Genomic DNA, 18,208 nt, shown 5'->3' on the forward strand with positions numbered 1-18,208 from the left:
AAGGTGACACAGGACTCTTTGCTGCTTTTACAGATCCAGACTAACACAGCTACCCCTCTGATACTTGCATGATGATGATTATTATTATTATGTTGGAGAGAGGAAGGTTGACTCTGGAATGGTTGTGGTTGTTAATAGTGCATGTATAGAGTCAAAAACTACAAATACATTATTCGAAAATTATTCCCCTCACTCGCCTGCCAGGACCTGAGTTCAAGATTTTTTCCCGGAGTGCAGCTACCCCTCATGAAAAATTCACCCATGATTAACTTAAATAGGACTATTTTCTTGGCAGTGACTCTTCAGTTGACCTGCCCTCCTGTTAACTAATGCTTATAGGTTACCCCCTTCCCCCAACACACATGTTAATAGATATTAATATGGTATATGTTGAGTAATTATGTTAAACTGTATTAAGCTTCTTCTTGCTCACTTATGCGAAGTGTCCCACAATACCTTGTTAAAAGTACAACTGAGCATTTGGCATAGGCAGCTAGGAAGACTGTCAAAGGCAAGATACATAATTGTTCTATCCTGGTACAGGTAGGGAGTGCCTTCATGGCCCAGATAGCTCAAAATGCTGTTTGAAAACAAGGTGAAAGCTGACTGGTAAATTTTAGTCTTGGGTAACATGTAAGGTACTTTTTACTTTTAAACTCATATACTATTAATATGAGAAGTTTTGGGGGTGTATTTGGGGAGCACACCTTCAGTGTATGGTGAACAGAACATACCGGTCTGTCTCATCTTACGCTGGGGTTACATTCTGCGGTCAGCGCGTACAGCGAAAACCGCGTATAGTCAAAATTACATTGAGTGTAATGGCGGGCGGAATCGCCCGCACTACAGGAACAGTATTTAAATTGTTATTTTTCTCTTTTGTTTTGTTTTGTTTGTTTTTGCCAACTGTGTAAAGCTGAATTTGCGCATGTTAAATGCGCGTAAGATGCGACAGACCTGTATTGCAAAACCTGTTCCCTCGGAAAATTGATGTAACATATTTTCTTTCTTTCTTTCCTGTACCATACTGCTTTGTCTATAGACAGTATATTGGCTGAGCTTGGTTATTTGGTCTCTTAAACGTTTTTTATAACAAACCACAAATGTTGTCAAAACCAATTGGTTATACATATTAATCAGAGTGCTCCGAATGGATGCTATGCAATATTTAGTGGTACCAGCAATTACAGTGACCACACGCATTGTTTGTTTGTTGTCATTAACTAAACAAGAGGGCAAATTTCTCCACAGAGGAAAACTAAGGAGGCAGAGTTCTCCACAGTTATTTTTTGATGGTACCATCCATTATTTGATGGTGAAAGTTCTTCAGTGCTGAAATTAGAAATGCATGGGCTTACACATTTACTGTGATGAGGCATTTAGTCCTGTTATGAGGACATCATTCTATCATACATCATAAAAAGGGAATTTTATTTCACAATACTATTAGTTAAATATTAGCTGTGTGGCCTAGAGGATGGAGCACTGGACTGGGATTCAGAAGATGTGGGTTGGATTCCTGGTTCTGTTACAGGAATATTGAGTAACCTTGGATAAGTCACTTCACCTCTCTGTGCCTAAGTTTTCCCATCTCTAAAATGGGGATGATATGGAGCTCTTGTTTGTAAAAGTGCTTTGAGATATACTGATGAAAAGTGCCAGGTAAGAGCTAGTTGTTAGTATTGTGACTCATGTCATGTTAAAGCCACTGTTCTCTATCAATGATCATTAAAATATCACAAACTTTTACATATTTGACTTCATGATATACAAAAGTCCTTCCAGTTTTTGACTAGCAATGTTGTGTGACTTTAATTTTCCTTTTTAACAAAGAGGGTAAGGGGGTGACTTGACTGCAATCTGTAAATACTTGATAATTATCTCTGATAGATTGAAGAGCCTGGCATAATGTGAACCAATGGTTGGAACTTGAAGGTAGACAAATCCAGACTGGAAATAAGGTGTAAATTCAAGACTGGATTTTTTTTTAAGAGATCTGCTCTAGGAATTATGTTGGGGAAGTTCTATGGCCTGTGCTATACAGGAGGTTAGACTAGGTGATCACAGTGATCCCTCTGGCCTTGGAATCTGAATGTATAAATCTGACTCTTATGTAACTCTAATAGAGACTCCTAAGGAAATGCAACTGAAATGTCTTAAATAAATTCCTTTACAAATCACTTGCAAGAGCATCAGAACTTTAGCACTGAGACTTAAATCAGCTTTTCAGCAGCAGCGGCAGAGCTAATATAAAACCTGAGATTTCAAGTAGACACTATGCTTTGAAATAACTTCAGCAATAACTGGATGCAAAATGCAATGCAAATACCACATGCCTAGAATATATAGTAGCATGCCTCAGGTGGTGATATAAGATGCCTAAGGCCAAATGACTTCAACTACCCAAGAAGTAAATAATCACTCTGAAATGCACTGCCTGGAGTGTCTCACCCTGTACTATGCAATGGCATGTATACAAAAACATAAGGAAAACTTAAAAGACACAGTGCATATTTGAGACAGGCATATGTCATTAGTGACAGTCAGCCTCAATTACTTACAGAATTCAAAAGTCATTTAACAACTTTGATAGCAACTTTTTTTTTTAACATTTAGGATTTCTATGTACACAGGCTGTTAATTTTGACAAAACAAACATAATGTGAAAAGCACACATTAAAAATGCAGTGTCAGTCTTAATAGTGCTGACTCCAACAATGACAGCCTTTAAAATATGAACCTTACTTTGCAAGTATGCCCCTGATATCAAAACCGGTAGAGTTATATTGTGTGGTATCCAGGGCAGGGCCTGGAATTGAAGGGTGTGGTCAATATTATGTGAATATATATGTGTTCTGACCTGACCTCCCCACTTCTGACCCAGATCACTCCTGTACGTTGCAGAAATAGTCAAAGGATGGTAGACCCTTTGCAGCATACAGGTTAGAATGTAATCTTCCATATTAATGCTGTTTTTGCAGTGTCAATGTACAGTATACCTTTCTGTGCAAAAAATAAATAAAAAAAATAATAAAGTTTGGATTTGGCCCAAAGTGTTAGGGCTGTGTGACCTAGATACAGTATACTGTAACTCTGATGTTCTAATTGCTTGCAACATTTTCCTACTAAGAATCTTATTTTTATTTGGAAGATGCATTTATAAATATAAGAACGACATCTTTCAGTTGTGCCATCTTCCTAACTAAACAACTATACTTTCCCCAATGTGAGAATGTCATGCCTGTAATCCCAGCTACCTTTTCCCCACCTTTGACTCATTCCCCAAACCCGTCCCTCCTCCTGCTTCCATTTATCTCTCTGCACAGGACCTTGCTGATTTATTTTCGAGAGAAAATTGACAAAATATGGTGACACTAGGGGCTGGACTCAATTGCTGGCCTGCTTCCAGACTAACTTTCCTGCTAGGCAACCAATAAGACTGGCTGCACTGCTTAGGAACTGACAAAGTAGGCACAGCACCTGATTGGCTGCTTGTTTTTAGCAGTCCTGTTTATAAGCCTGGCACCTACAGCAGATCAGCAGCTGCTAAACACATACCATGTCTGTATCTGCACTTGTCTTGCTCCTGTTTCTTGACTCTTGCTCCAGCCTGCTTCCAATCCCTGCCCCTGCCTGGTTCCCATCCTGGTTTCCATACCTGCTCTGGCTCCAGACCCATTTCCCCTATGGCTTCTGACTTCAGTCCTCAGCTGTGCCTTCAGCCTATAACTCTGGTTACCCTCCGGCTCTGGCATTTGGTTTCAACCACTAGGCATGACCACCCATGGCCCTGTAGTCTACAGTTTGAACAGCCAGAATACAAAGGCTAGGCAACCACTTTATTGGTATGGACCCCACTCAGTCCTATTTTTCCCTGGCAGAGCTGGTGGGAGCTACAGAGAGCTTGCATGCACAGGTATCCGCTTTGCAGGTGCAGAATGCAACCCTACAGCCCTGGTGGCTTCCTCAGCAGCCCTGGCTCTGGCTTCCTGGGAGTCAAAGGTCCCGCTCCCAAACAAGTTTAATGGTGATCATAGTCAGTTCCGAGGTTTCCTAAACTAATGCTGGCTCCTCTTCTTGGTACGTCCCCAATTGTTCCCCACAGACCAGACCTGTTTGTTTATTTTGTGAGCAGTTGGTTTGGGTCTTGCCCATCTTGGAAGAGTTTGGCCCCCTTATGGGCCAGTTGGAGCTGTTTGTTCAGGCCATGCCAGTTGTCTTCAGTGGCTTCCACTGGGCCACTGAAGACGTGTTGCAAACTCTACAGCAAGGATGTTAGTCGGCTGCCTAGCATGCTGTTCAATTCTGTTCTCTCTCCGCTGACACTGAGTGGAATGAGGCCATGTAGCATTATCAGTTTCAAATTGGACTGAGTGATATAAAAGATGAACTGGCGTGGGTCAAGCTCTTGCCCCACTCATATCTATTCATAATGCTGCTGCAAAGATTACTTTTCTAGCCTGTCATTTTAACCAGGTCACTCCTCTCTGTGTGTCCCTCCCTGGGCTCCACTCCTCTATCTCATCAAACATAAGCTACTTGTCTTCATGACCTATCCCCACTCTACCTACCATGACTTACTTGGTATCAAAAGAGCTACTCTTGCCTCCATTTGACATGAGGCCTGACTCCATTGCCCACTTTTTTTCAGTTTTCAAAAAAGCACCTTTGTGCTTTTTTCTGTGCTGCACTTTGTGCTTGTGAGGATGTCTCCATAAACATCTGTAAAGCTACCTCATTATCTTCCTTCAAAACTCTCCTTAAATTGCTGTGATGTCTGCAAAAAACTTTGACAATGGTGAGGCTGCCGGTGTGCTGAGACCATTGGTTATGCCAACCAGTACTGACTCCCTGTTTCCTTGTACTCCCCCCATCAGTCTGTCTGTATCCATCTCTTGGCGCCAGGGACTGTCTTTTTGTTCTATATTTGTATTGCACCTAGCAAAATGGGTCCTGGTCCATGACTTGGGGCTCCTAGGTGTGTCCCAGGGACCTCTTGGGTACCATCAGGCAGAATGCACAGGGGGTGCATTGAGTTTTACAGGGCTCTCCTGGGTCAGGTATGTGTATAATAGTTCACCAAAGAGTGGCATGTAAGTTCTCTGCCAAGAGCCTACTGGTCATCATAAGTGTTGCAAATTGTTTGTATAGAAAATAGTTTGAGAAATGTAAAATATTAGGGTCAGAAATTGTTGAATTAAGATTGTTGTCTGAGTCGAGGTGAGCCTCAGGGCTAACTCAGTGAACAATATAGAGCAATGAACATCCATGGAGACAAGCTACATTTACTGTCTGGCCAGATGCAGGCCTGAGATTTTACAAAGACAAAGAAACCCCAAGATAAGACTCTCAAGAGGGGACTTCCTAGGGTGAGAGCAGGGGCAGCTCTACAAATTTGGCCGCCCCAAGCAATCATGCCCGGGAGGCGCCCCCGAGCCGCGGGAGCAGCGGAACTGCCGCGGGCATGACTGCGGAGGATCCGCTGGTCGCGCGGCTCAGCTGGACCTCCCCGCAGCTGCGGGCGGTTCGCTGCTCCGGCGGCTCCGGTTGAGCTGCCGCAGTCATGCCTGCGGGAGGTCCAGCCGAGCCGCGGGACGAGCGCCCCCTCCGCAGTCATGCCTGCGGCAGGTCCGGTCGTCCCAGGGCTCCGGTGGACCTCCCGCAGGCATGACTGCGGCAGGTCCACCGGCGCAGCCTGCCGCCCCCCTGGGAAAGGACCGCCCCAGGCAGGTGCTTGCCCCGCTGGGCTCTAGAGCCGCCCCTGGGTGAGAGACAGTCATCTGTAACTGTATAAAAAAGAGGAGAGAGGACAAAATTTTATCCTTCAGCTAAGACACAAACTGAGAGTATGTTTGCCTCATGAACAGAGAGTCACAACCAACCTGGCTGTAAATTGCTCTGAGACTTTGTGTGAGTGTTGCATTGTAAGACATAAAAGTATCTAGTTAAATAAGGTTCTAGAATGCTGCTTATGATTTGATATGTAACCACTTCTTTCCAGTACTACTTCTTGCTATTACTATAATTCAGTGGTTCTCAACCTATTTATCATTGTGGGCTGCAGGTTGAGAACAACAGTGACCCCATCTAACCACCCCCAACCCCATGCCCAGAGCCCTCCGCCAAGAGACCCATCCACAGAGTGGGGCCAGGAGCAGAGAGCTGGGTGCCAGATGGAAGGCAGGGACCCCGGACCCTGCTGCATGGGGACCACTGACCCATGCCATTCGGGGCCAGGGGGCAGCCAGGATCCTGACCCCGGACCCTGCTGCAACCCTGGAGTCTGTTGTGTGGGACCCCCAGGTGGGGCTGGGCGGCAGCCGGCAGCCTGGAGCCCGTGGTCTTTAGCACATAGCTGAGCTGGGCCACAGCTGTGTACTAATTGGGCCACATGCGGCCAGCGGTCCATGGGTTGAGAACCACTGCTATAATCTCTATCCTTTGTTAAATAATTGTAGACTTGTTTCCACTGTAAATATACATGTGATGTGAGTTAAACAAAGTGGTGATCTAAGGTGTAACTGGTAAGCGGGTATGCACTGTTCCTTCTGGAGCAGCAAATCAGTGAATAGTGTGAGTGGCCAGGGGAGCAGGGGCTAGACACTCCAGGGAAACAATCAGAGATTGGAGTGTGCCTGTCACTACCTGTGAAGAGACAGCAGGGCCTAGAGGGGAATGCTTTGTTTTGCCAGTGGCCGGTGGAGATGGGGAGCTGATTCTCAGCAAACACAGACAAGGCTTCCCCACACTAAGAACAGGGGGTAGTGAGAGGCCTCAGAGCCCTGGGTACCTTTAGGAAGCATCACACTAGGTACTACAATAATATAAATATTATAATAGAGCACAGTCCTGGCCTTTTTGTTACAAGTTGCATAATTGCTTGCTCTCTATCTGTGAAAGCAAACCTTCCTGAAAGCATTGGGCAATTAAGACAGCCTCCCTGAAGATGATGTTGGTACAAACTACATGGAAAAAGGAAATGTTAAATGTCAGGATGTGAAAAGGAACATCAGGGTGAGATTGATTTTTCCCCTCAAGTCTTTCTGTCATAGCAGTGGATCAGAGTTGGCTGGCGAGGAGGCAGATTCCACCTTCAAAGTGGGAGTAAGCAAATCTATTGAAAAGCCTGTTTGTGGCCCAGAAAGTATATTTGAAATTTCTAATTTAGATGGATTAATACCAAGAACATTGGAGGCCATCTTAGAAAGTAGGAATACCTTAAATAGAAATACCTCCACCAGAAATACTGTGGAGATTTTTCATACTGATGGGGAGGAATACTAGTAATTAAGCTGATTTCATTTCTATCTCCCCTCTCTCAAAGTCACTAACATGAAGCTAGTTGTCAGATGGACAGCCTTTATGTTCTAGGGTAATGCTGGGCCATAGTAAATAACTGGTCTGAACAAAGGAATCTGGAGAAATCACAATATTTTCTGGGGTGTCTTCAATCCAAGCTTTGGTGTCACATAAAAGAGAACAAAATAAGTTATTTGTATTACTGTAATGCCTACAGTCCCCAGCTGAGATCAGGGTCTCTGTGTGCTTAGACATGAACAAATACAGACGGTTGGTCCCTGTCCCAAAGAGCTTACATTTTGTAGATGAGGGCACAAAAGATAGTTGCCTAAAGTCTCTCACACAAAATCTGTGGCAGAGCTGGGATTTTGAACCAAGATCTCTTGAGTTCCAGGCCAACCCCTGGACCACAAGTCCACTTTGCTTGATGGTCTTACATCGGCTACGACAGAGAAAAGTGTTAACAATGGATGATAGCCTTTTAGGCCTAGGTCAGTGGAGCACAGGTCAATTTAATGAATTCACAAAATAGGAAAAAAGGCTCCATATATGTTTCAGAATTTAGGATTATCTCTACAAAGAAGTGGCAATAAAGCAACTGTAGGGTATATGAACCAGAAAGAAAGCACAAGGAATGAAAGGTTACTCAGGGGACTAATATTAATCTTAGTGGGAGGAGCCCTATCTCTTATTTCAAAGGCTCATTATATCAAGAGCAATCTGGGTTAAACGGGAAAGAAAATAGTGTTTGACCCAGGTGAGATTCAAAAGCATAATACAAAATTGGGGCTTGCCTACTGTAGATCAAGACAGTGCCAAAACAGAGAACTTATTCCAAGGAATCAAACAAAAGGGATGTTTAGGCAACTGAGAAGCTCTCTGTGGAATATCCAAAGCTATTACTATATGAATTTTCTTTATTGACAGACATTAATCAAGACATAGGGAAAAGACGATGCCATCTCATAAGACTAGTAAGGCTTAGGAGGAGGTGATAGCCCAGCATAATAAAAGTGGTGCTAGAAGAAACCAGAGGGGGACCCCTTTTAGTGAAATCCGATACTGTAGCTGTATGCTGAAACTTTTAGCTAGATAAGGGAGCCGTTGAAAGGGAGATAGTGAAAGGATGTGCTCAAAACCAGTGATTGATATGACTTCATCAATGAAGGCAAAGTGGTCCTCTAAGCTTATTTAAGGCTATGGCTGTGTTTTAAGTGGTGTAGACAAAAATCCAAATAAATGCTTTTGATTTCCTTCATGGTGTCTTATTATAAGAGTAAGTTCAAATACAATGAAGGTTTGAATAACCACAATGGGCAGCATTGTAGATTAAGGCACTAAATACTTCATACCCCACCCATATATAAATTTTTTTAGGACTGTTAAATTAGCAAAGTCACCAAAGGTGAAAATTGCTTCATGTGGCGTGTAAATGATAGCTTTACAGGCACCAGTAGAGCTCACCTTTCCTGCCTATTTAATTTGTATTATTATTTTGTGGCAAAAGAAGTGGCTTCCTAATATTGTCACCTTCAACAAAAAGTGTCATTTCATGCTTTTAAAATATTATCAGAAGAGCAATCCACAAGTATAAAGTGCTGCTGGAAATAATATACTAGAGATATGACAAGGTTTTCACAGGTTTCATAACTTCACAGTGCCATTTTTTCTGTCCAGAACTGTAATTCACTGGAAGAGAAATGGCACAATCAGAGCATACATAGAAAGGAATAAGTAGCTTTCCAGAGGTGGTGGAGTAATAGGTCCCAGTTAAAAGTAGTGAGATGGGTAGAAGCAGCAAAGAATCCTGTGGCACCTTATAGACTAACAGACGTTTTGGAGCATGAGCTTTCGTGGGTGAAAGCTCTTGATTCGTGTTATATCCCACTTCGTCGGATGCATGACGAAGTGGTTTTCACCCACAAAAGCTCATGCTCCAAAACGTCTGTTAGTCTATAAGGTGCCACAGGATTCTTTGCTGCTTTTACAGATCCAGACTAACACGGCTACCCCTCTGAATACTTGAGATGGGTAAGGTGCTCTCAGTCCTACACATCACCGGTTGCGCCTGCATTATAGGGAAATAGTACCCCCACTCAGTGTAATTATGGCAACTTCATGGACCAAGAGAGCATATGCTTTGATAAAAAGAGAAAGCAGAAAACAATATATATATATATATATATATATATATATATATATATATATATATATATATATATATATATATATATATATATATATATATATATATATATATATATATATAGTTGGATCTCTGTTCACTACATGAGGTTACCAGGAAAGTGTGGTAAAGGGAAGTGGAAAGGAACAAAGTAAATAGGGTATAGAGAAACATTAAAGGGGGGAGTGTTTTCAGGATATGTGTGTGTTTTCTCCCGTTTCTGACTTTTTCCTCTCTCATTCAAAAGAATAGCAAGATTTCATATCTGTTAGTTTCTTATCTAAAAAGGGTATGTCCACCAATCACTGCCTCCTGGTATATCTTTCCTGGTTGGGCAGAGGAACAGGGAGAGGGAGGCGATGTCTCTTTGCTTTATTTAAATTAATATTTATCATGATTAATATTCTCCTTGATATAGAGCATTTTAGGAATTCAAGTAAAAGTGTTATGTTCTTCTATGTTTAAAGTGAAATTCTACTCTAAAAAGTATTTATGTAAAAATGGCATCTTATTAATATACATACTCCCCTTTGAGTGTTTGTTGCCATTTATGCTTGCTTTACTGACTTGTACATGTTTTTACTACTTCTGTTAGCCCAGGTTTTTCTGGGAGAGGGATCTGAATTCTATTGTGGCTTGTGCATCATCAACAGAATAGTTAACTATATTACGATGCATGAGGCAGAACCCAACATGACTTTCTAATTGGAAGGTGAATTTGCAGTTCTGGCAATTAGGAAAAACAAAACAAAAAAGACCCAGCCCCATGTATACTGAGCTTATATAGTCACAGAAATCATTGAAATAATAATAGAACAACAGACCGGTATTTTTAAGAGGCACTTCTCAGGGTTTGCATTTACATACAGTGCTACAGCAGTGCAGCTTCAGCGCTTGAGTGAAGATGCTCCTGTGCTGACAGCAGACATCCCATTGGTGTAGTTGATCCGCCTCCCTGAGAGGTGGTAGCTATGTCAGCGAGAGAAGCCCTCCCAATGACAGAGTGCTGTCTACGTGAGGTCTAGGTTGGTATAACTACGTTGCTCAGGGGTGTGGATTTTTCACACACTTGAGCAACGTAGTTATGTTGATATAGGTCTGCAGTGTAGACCTGGCCTCAGAGTAGCACTTTACCTAATATCTGCAAATGTATTATAACCATATTAAAGTTTTGAAGTATACATCTGTGGAATTTTTCAGAGAAGAGAGCCCATTGATTACCTGTTTCTGGCAGACAGGTTTGCAAATGCCTCTGTTCCTGCTCCAAGGAAGCAGGGGTGCTGGAACAATCTGTATAGTAGGGGTGCTGAGAGCCATTGAGCCAAACTGTAAACCCTGTATTTAATGGAAATCACTACAAGCAGGGGCTGTGTCAGCACCCCCAGCACCAATGCAAGGAAGGATGAAACCTAAAGATTGATAGACATTTTCAGAAAACGAAAATTAACAGAAAGATGTTGTCCTCACTTTCATTTTACATTAATGTGAAAACAACAATACATTTTCTGTTGTATGGATTTCATAGCTTCATTAAGTATCTTTGTTTTATCCATCAGCAGTAAACGCATGTAGAGATAGAATGGCCCGTTATCCTAAATGTAGGCAAAGTGCAGTTCAGTGCAAATAACTAACATTTGTGTACTTAATGGCATGTATAAAAATCATGGTTTAGGAGCCTTATTAGCATAAAAAAGTCTTGTAATTTTTCCGTGTATAACCAATCATGACTACCTGTGAATAAACTGTAAATTTACAAAGATTTATTACATGAGTACAGCAATACATGGCATCAATTAACAAGTAATATAAATATGATTAGAATGCCAGCAAGATACTTGTTTTTCTTGTTGCTGAAATTTATTTTTAAGTGTCCTTCAAAGAAAATAAATAGCACTTTTTAAAAAAAAAAAAAGAAAAGAAAGAAAAGAAAAGCCTGAAGGATTTTTGTCCAATTTTTTTCCTGATTAAAAAATAAAATAAGATACTGGTATTCTACCTTGCGAAAGTCTCTGATGACTGGAGAGTTAGGGTATGGCTACACTTGCAGCTGTACAGCGCTGCCGCGGGAGCACTCCCGCAGCAGCGCTTTGAAGTGCGAGTGCGCTGCAGGTACTCCACCTCCCCATGGGGATTAGCTTGCAGCGCTGGGAGCCGCGCTCCCAGTGCTGGGGCACTGTTTACACTGGCGCTTTACAGCGCTGTAACTTGCTGTGCTCAGGGGAGTGTTTTTTCACACCCCTGAGCGAGAAAGTTGCAGCGCTGTAAAGCGCCAGCGTAGCCAAGGCCTCAGTGAAATGACATTACGAGCCTGAGCAATTGAGAGGGAAGATATTTTTAGTCAGACTGTACACCTTTGCTTTTTGTCAAAACCTCTCTAATGCCAGTGTCTAATGAAGTCTTAGGCCTTGGCTACACTTGAGAGTTGCAGTGCTGGTGATGGCTTTATAGCGCTGTAACTCACTCCCCGTCCACACTGGCAAGGCACATACAGCGCTGTATCTCCCTGGCTACAGCGCTGCCTGTACTCCACCTCTACGAGAGGAATAAAGAGAATAGCGCTGCTGCTGCAGCGCTGGGGTGCCAGTGTAAACAGGGAATAATCTTAGTACTCTGTAACTGACCTCCGGAAGCTTCCCATAATCATTTTAAGTAAAGATTATGCTCTTTCTTTTGTTGTGATGCCTCTGTTTGTTTTGTTGTGAACTGGGGCTCCCGAAGCTGCTTATCAAAAAAACAAACACAGCTCCTGTTTGCTGTGACATAGCAGAGGCAGGGAGCTCCCTTTGGAATGCCCACAGCTAGTGTTTGCTTGAAGAGAGGGGGAAGAAAGGGGCTTGAGAAGAGAAGCAGAGCATTGGGCGTGTGTGTGTGGGGGCGTCCGTTTCGGAGCAGCTGCTTATCTGGTCTGTGAGGGGAAAAAAACAAAGAGGGCTATTTGCTTTCAGTGACTGAGAGAGGGGTGGGGGAGGGGGTCGGAACTTGCAAGGCAGCTGCTGACAGTGTGTCGGCTCCAAAAAATCAACACTCTCTCCTCCACGCTCTCTGTCACACTCCACCCACCCCCACTTTTGAAAAGCATGTTGCAGCCACTTGAACGCTGGGATAGCTGCCCATAATGCACCGCTCCCAATGCCGCTGCAGATGCTGCAAATGTGGCCACGACAGTGCGCTGGCAGCTGTCAGTGTGGCCAGACTGCAGCACATTCCCTACTCAGCTGTATGAAGACAGATTTAACTCCCAGCGCTGTACAGCTGCAAGTGTAGCCATACCCTTAGTTGAAAGAATATCTGTTAGTTTCTCACCTTCACTCCTTCCATTAAGGAGTGAAAGGCCATCTTCAATATCCTAAAGAAGGGAAAAAAAGGGAACCAGTTCATCTTCAAAAATCTCCTCCTTTTCACATCACTGTTAACGTGAATTTAATACATGTGAAATGTGGTAGATAGACAAACTCGCAGTATGTCCACATCAAAGCCTGGGGTGTGAATGGCATTTTATGTAGATCTACCTGCCCTATCTGTTCTCTAAGGAACTTGCTAAAAATAAAGGGAGGACAGTGGTGACTGCACAAGCCAGTAAATAGCCATCAGGGTCAAGTGAAGTGCATAGCAGGTTCCACAGCAACCACCTGGTGGTTAGGAGAGCAAGTACAGCTGCAATGTAGATCTATTAGAGACTGAAACCCTTTGTGTAGCCATGGAATGTATAGCACACACAGCATTACAAGCTTCCTATCATTGTGCCTTGATCCTGATCTGAATGGTATTTGTCTCCATGCCCATTCAATCCTTAGTCTCACTGCGTAGCCTGCCAACGAGGGTGCTACTTATGGTTGTGGTTTTTTATGTAGTCATGTAGGCCAAAATTTTCAAACTGAGTGTGTCTAAATTTAGACATGTCATGCACCTAAATTTATGTCCTGATTTTCAGATGTGCTGAGCACCCACAATATCTGTCCCAAAGCTCCCAGCTAAGTGAACAGCTCAGCATCTCTGAAAATAGGTCTGTTTATTGAGATACTAATGTGGACTTAGTTGTCTTAATATAGACATGGAGGTTTAGAACTTCTGGCCTTGTCTTCTAGAAACTACACTGAGGCCACCAAAGAGCTCTTGTATGCTAATAGTTTTGTCACTTCTAATTGGGGCAATGTGGGTTTGAACTGGTGTCCTGAAATACAGTGTATGCTGTTACAAATCACTGAGCTATTGACAACCCCCAAGATCATTTTAAATTTGCTTTAATGTGACAAAAGTGATTTCACATTTTTCTATAAGACAGTGTCCTTATATTAATGCAACTGAGTAATGTCACTAATGTACTTTATGGGACTATTTGTTTTACCTGCAAAACTTCATACATACTCTTTTAACCAATCAAGTAGTGAATAATTTTGTAGCTTAGTTTCCATTAAACTCAGATGCTTCAAAACAAGAATCTGAAGGCAATGTAAAATTTCCATTTTCTTCTTTCATTTCCTTCCTCTCCTCTCTCAAATGTTCCTTATTCCCATTTCTTCTCATACCACTCACACAAGCAGTGATCTCAACAGCTTAATCTGCTGAAGAAGCACTGAGTGGAACAGTGCCTTGCTATCGAGAAAAGCTGCAGCTTCTAGAAGTGCTGATTCAACACAGGAGGAATAGGCCTTCTAGGAGCCATTTGAAATTCATGGAGATTGTTGGTAAGGAAACACTGAATTCAGTTTTAAGGGCATTTGAGTCTGGTATTGGGTTTATTTTTATTAGAATGTCTTTGGATCTTTATACAATGTAATCTTCTTTTGTATACCAGGGTTTTCCCCCAAAAAGAGTCAGTCAGCTGTTCTCAGTACTGGCCTTAAGTTTATACATCTTCTGCACCTATATAAGGGCCTGGTAACACACTCCCAACTTGCCATTTAGCACCATCCCCACTTCTTATTTCTGGTTCCATCTGATGCTAGACCCAATGGTAATCACGGACCACAAAGCTTCAAAATGGTGACGTGGAATCCCCACAGCTGTTGGTGAAGAAATCACAAAGGCAGAAGATGGCCAGATAGATAATAGGGGTATTCTGTAGGTTGGCTTGTGATCTCAGTGGGATTTTTCATGTGTTATAAGGTGGGGCGGTGAAGTGTAATGCACCTGGCTGCCCTGTCATGCATTCTGGCAACACATCTGGATTTTTGTGCACCTACAGCTGTGCTGTGAGTAGGAGCTATAATTTGTTCCTCCAGCCACCAGGTGTCTACCGTGTAACTTCCTCAGCAGAAAGCCAGACATCATCTGTACCTCTGCTCTTCATGTTGGACCTGACCAAGGAAAGAGCAGACAGTGGTGGTAGTAATAGCAACAAAAGCACTAAGTGGTAGTGGCAGCTGATGGGGACAGAAGGTGAAGGCATATTCTACAGTAGCCCCAGGCTATTCCCAGAAAGCCCCAGCCAGCTACCCACCACCACCTACCAGTACTCATGAGACAGCACTTGGCCACTGCAGTACCTCAATCCTGCCAGTCTCAAAAATTCCAGACACCCCAGCTGTCCTAAGCACCTACTCACCCCAGACAGCCACCTCAATACCTGCCCATTTGACCCAGCATCCTAGGTTCCCATCTGTTGGAGAACTCACATCTACCTGTGTTGACCATAAGCTGAAGTTTATAGTTTATTTGCAAATATGCAAATAAGTTTATTAAACATTTTGTATAAAATCAACACAGCTGAACAAAACTTGGCAGCTATTAGGATCAACCCTGGCAATTTAGGTGATGAAAATATATTGTTGCTTCTTAATTACTGGTTTGACGGCAAACACACTAAACAAAGTTTACAACTTTTGAAAAGGAAGAACACTCAGAATATTTGCTTACTAACCAAAACTATGATTGTATCAAACCAGAAATTAATTTTCTAAATGTCTGTGTATAAAGTTCAAAGGTAATGGGGGCCATCTAAGTACCTTAGATGGAATGTCTACACCTGATATACTAGAACGCAGAACTAATAATCTGTCCAGACGAGTGATACTCAGACCTCAATGCTTCAGGAGTCAAATTAGCGATCAGCATTACCCAAAAGAGCCCCAGTAGTGTGAATTCATTGTTTCATTTACTATGGTATTACATATTCATATGTAGACAGTATAATAGGGAAATATATATATTTTTTTCTCATAGCAAAATAACTGACCAAGAATTATTTTATCAATTACAATTGGTTAATAACATAAAAGCACCCTGATTGGTTAATAATTAAATTATACAGTTTTTTAATATCATGTGCTTCAAAGAGGAGACACATTAAAAACCCACTTGCAGCTCGCAACCCTCAGTCTGAGTGTCACTGGCCTAGTCCAACATTCTATGGCCAATGTTAAATGCTTCAGGGAAAGCTATACACCTCCCTAATACAGCAATGGCTCAATAATGCATCATGGGTGAAAATTGCTTCCTAAACCCAGCTAGTATGCCCTCGCTTTACGGAAGGGGAGCAGAGGCTCAGAGAGGCTAAGTGTCTGGGCAGAGAAATGTGCCTTGGAAGGCTAAGGCTTGGCACCTACTCTGGTTAGAACTCAGCCTTATGGGTGCAGAAGAAGCAGGTGGGTGACAACTTTTTTCATGCTGTAACTAGAGCTAAGGCAGAAGACAAGATAACAACTGAATTTCTTGGTCAGAAATGCACTATAACTGGGTAGCCAAACTTACTGACCCTCCAAGCTGCATACAACAATCTTCAGAAGTTCAAGAGCCAAGGCATACCTGCTGGGGCTTAGGGCTTCAGCCCTGTGGGAGGTGTCTGCCAGGGCTTGGGGCTTCAGCCCCAAACCCCGGCAGGTGTGCCCCACAGAGCTGAAGCCCTGAGACCCTCTTCCCCACTGGACAGAAGCCCCTACCCTACCACCCTTCTGCAAGGCAGAGGTCCCGAGCTTTCCCACCTCCCAGCATGGTAGGTGGAAATTGTGGGGAGGGCCTGAGGGCTCCACGAGTCGCACTTTAACTGCAAAAGAGCCACATGTGACTCGTGAGCCACAGTTTGGCCTAGGGTTGCCAACTTTCCAATTGCACAAAACCAAACACCCTTGCCCCATCCTTTCTCCGAGACCCCACCCCACTCACTCCATCCCCACTCCTGCTGTCGCTTTCCCCCACCCTCACTCACTCACTTTCACCGGGCGTGGTGGGGGTCCCTTTTCGACCGGATGTTCCAGTTGAAAACTCTTTGGCCGCCCCTGCACTATAAGCTCTGAAGTTTCTGTAATACAAAGAAAATTACCTGCTGTTGACAATGGCTGCAGCTGAACCAGTGAAGCATGTTGTTTGTTGTTTTTGCACTTGCAGATAGCTACGTTTATCATCAGTTCAGTTGCACCCATTGTCAGCAGTGGGTTATTTTCCTACAATAGTTGAGGTATGAATTACACAAGAAATCTGAATTAAATTCTCAGGAGAGGATTTCCCAGCCAGAGAGCTTATCCTTCAAGTCAATGATAAAACAAGGATTTTTGTCTTTGGCCAAAGCATTTGCTAAAAAACCTCCCTTGAGCTACCACTTTGCAGGTAAAAATTAAGTGACCTAATAAAGCCAGCAAGTGGTGCAGTGTCAATTATTTGACTGTGCCTCCAAGTACTTTAAAACACTGTACATTTTTCTGTGGGAGTCTTGGCTCCATTGTAGCCAAAATCAGCTTGATTTTAAGGAATTTCATCACTGTAGAAGGATGCTCTTTCTTAGCTGGTGTTAATGATTCAGCCTACCCTAAAGCATTTTTTACAGAAGCTCTTGTTTATGTAAACAAAATTGGTCTTACAGCCTAGAATTTTCTTCCTTTTGAACATTTCTTAATTAAATGATCTTCCTGAACAAGCACAGAAAAACATGTAAAGAGCAAATCAATCTTAAGATGGTGAATGGGAGGGTATGCTCTTGGAATTTTGTTGCTTACACATACAGAAATAAATACAATAATATTACACTTAGTGGGAGTTCATAGATTGGCAACTAAAGAATGACTAAGGGCATGGAAATAATCTCATATGAAGTGGCACTGAAAAACTGGGGACTGTTTACCTTAGAGAATAATTAAATAAAAAGGACCATAATGAGTGATATAGAGAAGGTAGTGTGAGATCTTCTGTACACCCTATTTCAGAATAAAAGAACAGGAGTCATCTTGTGAAACAGAAAGGTGGCAAATTCAGACCTGCATTTTTTTTCACATAATGCAAAACTAGTCTTTGAAATTCACCACTGCAGGATATTATGGAGGTAAAGATCTTAGGAGGATTCAGAAAAGGATTAGATGTTTATCTAACTAACAAGAATATCCAGAGTTGTTATAGTAAATAGAAGAGAGTTTTGGAAGGAATCTAAGCTAAACTCTCTAATTACTGGGCATTAGGAGGAAATTTCCTCAGGGACAGCTATCTCATAATTGCCCACTGAAGGAGGGTGTGTGTATGTGGCGGGGTAGGGGATGTTCTGAAGCATCTGGTGGTACTGTTCACCATCAGCAACGATGGACTAGATGGACCACTGGTCTGATCCAGTATGAAAATGTTTGTTCATTTGGCCCAAATTCTACCTTTAGACATGTGCGAAGTTCCATTGACTTCAATGGGAGTTGTGTGAGCATATCCAAGGGCAGAAATTTGTCTAATTTTTCTCCTTTTGATTCTGGAGCCTGATAGATTCTTGGTAACTTTAAATAGCTGTTATTTTACGATCAGGTATCCTGCCAG

The 18,208-nt window shown here is 42.6% G+C and overlaps 1 protein-coding gene across 1 annotated transcript in view; it reads left to right on the forward strand.

Moving 5' to 3' along the window:
• Positions 1-18,208, forward strand: part of RYR3 (ryanodine receptor 3) — a 637,001-nt gene that overhangs the window by 60,198 nt on the left and 558,595 nt on the right.

The sequence above is a fragment of the Mauremys reevesii genome, linkage group 4, assembly GCF_016161935.1.
Source record: "Mauremys reevesii isolate NIE-2019 linkage group 4, ASM1616193v1, whole genome shotgun sequence".
Lineage (NCBI taxonomy): Eukaryota > Metazoa > Chordata > Testudines > Geoemydidae > Mauremys > Mauremys reevesii.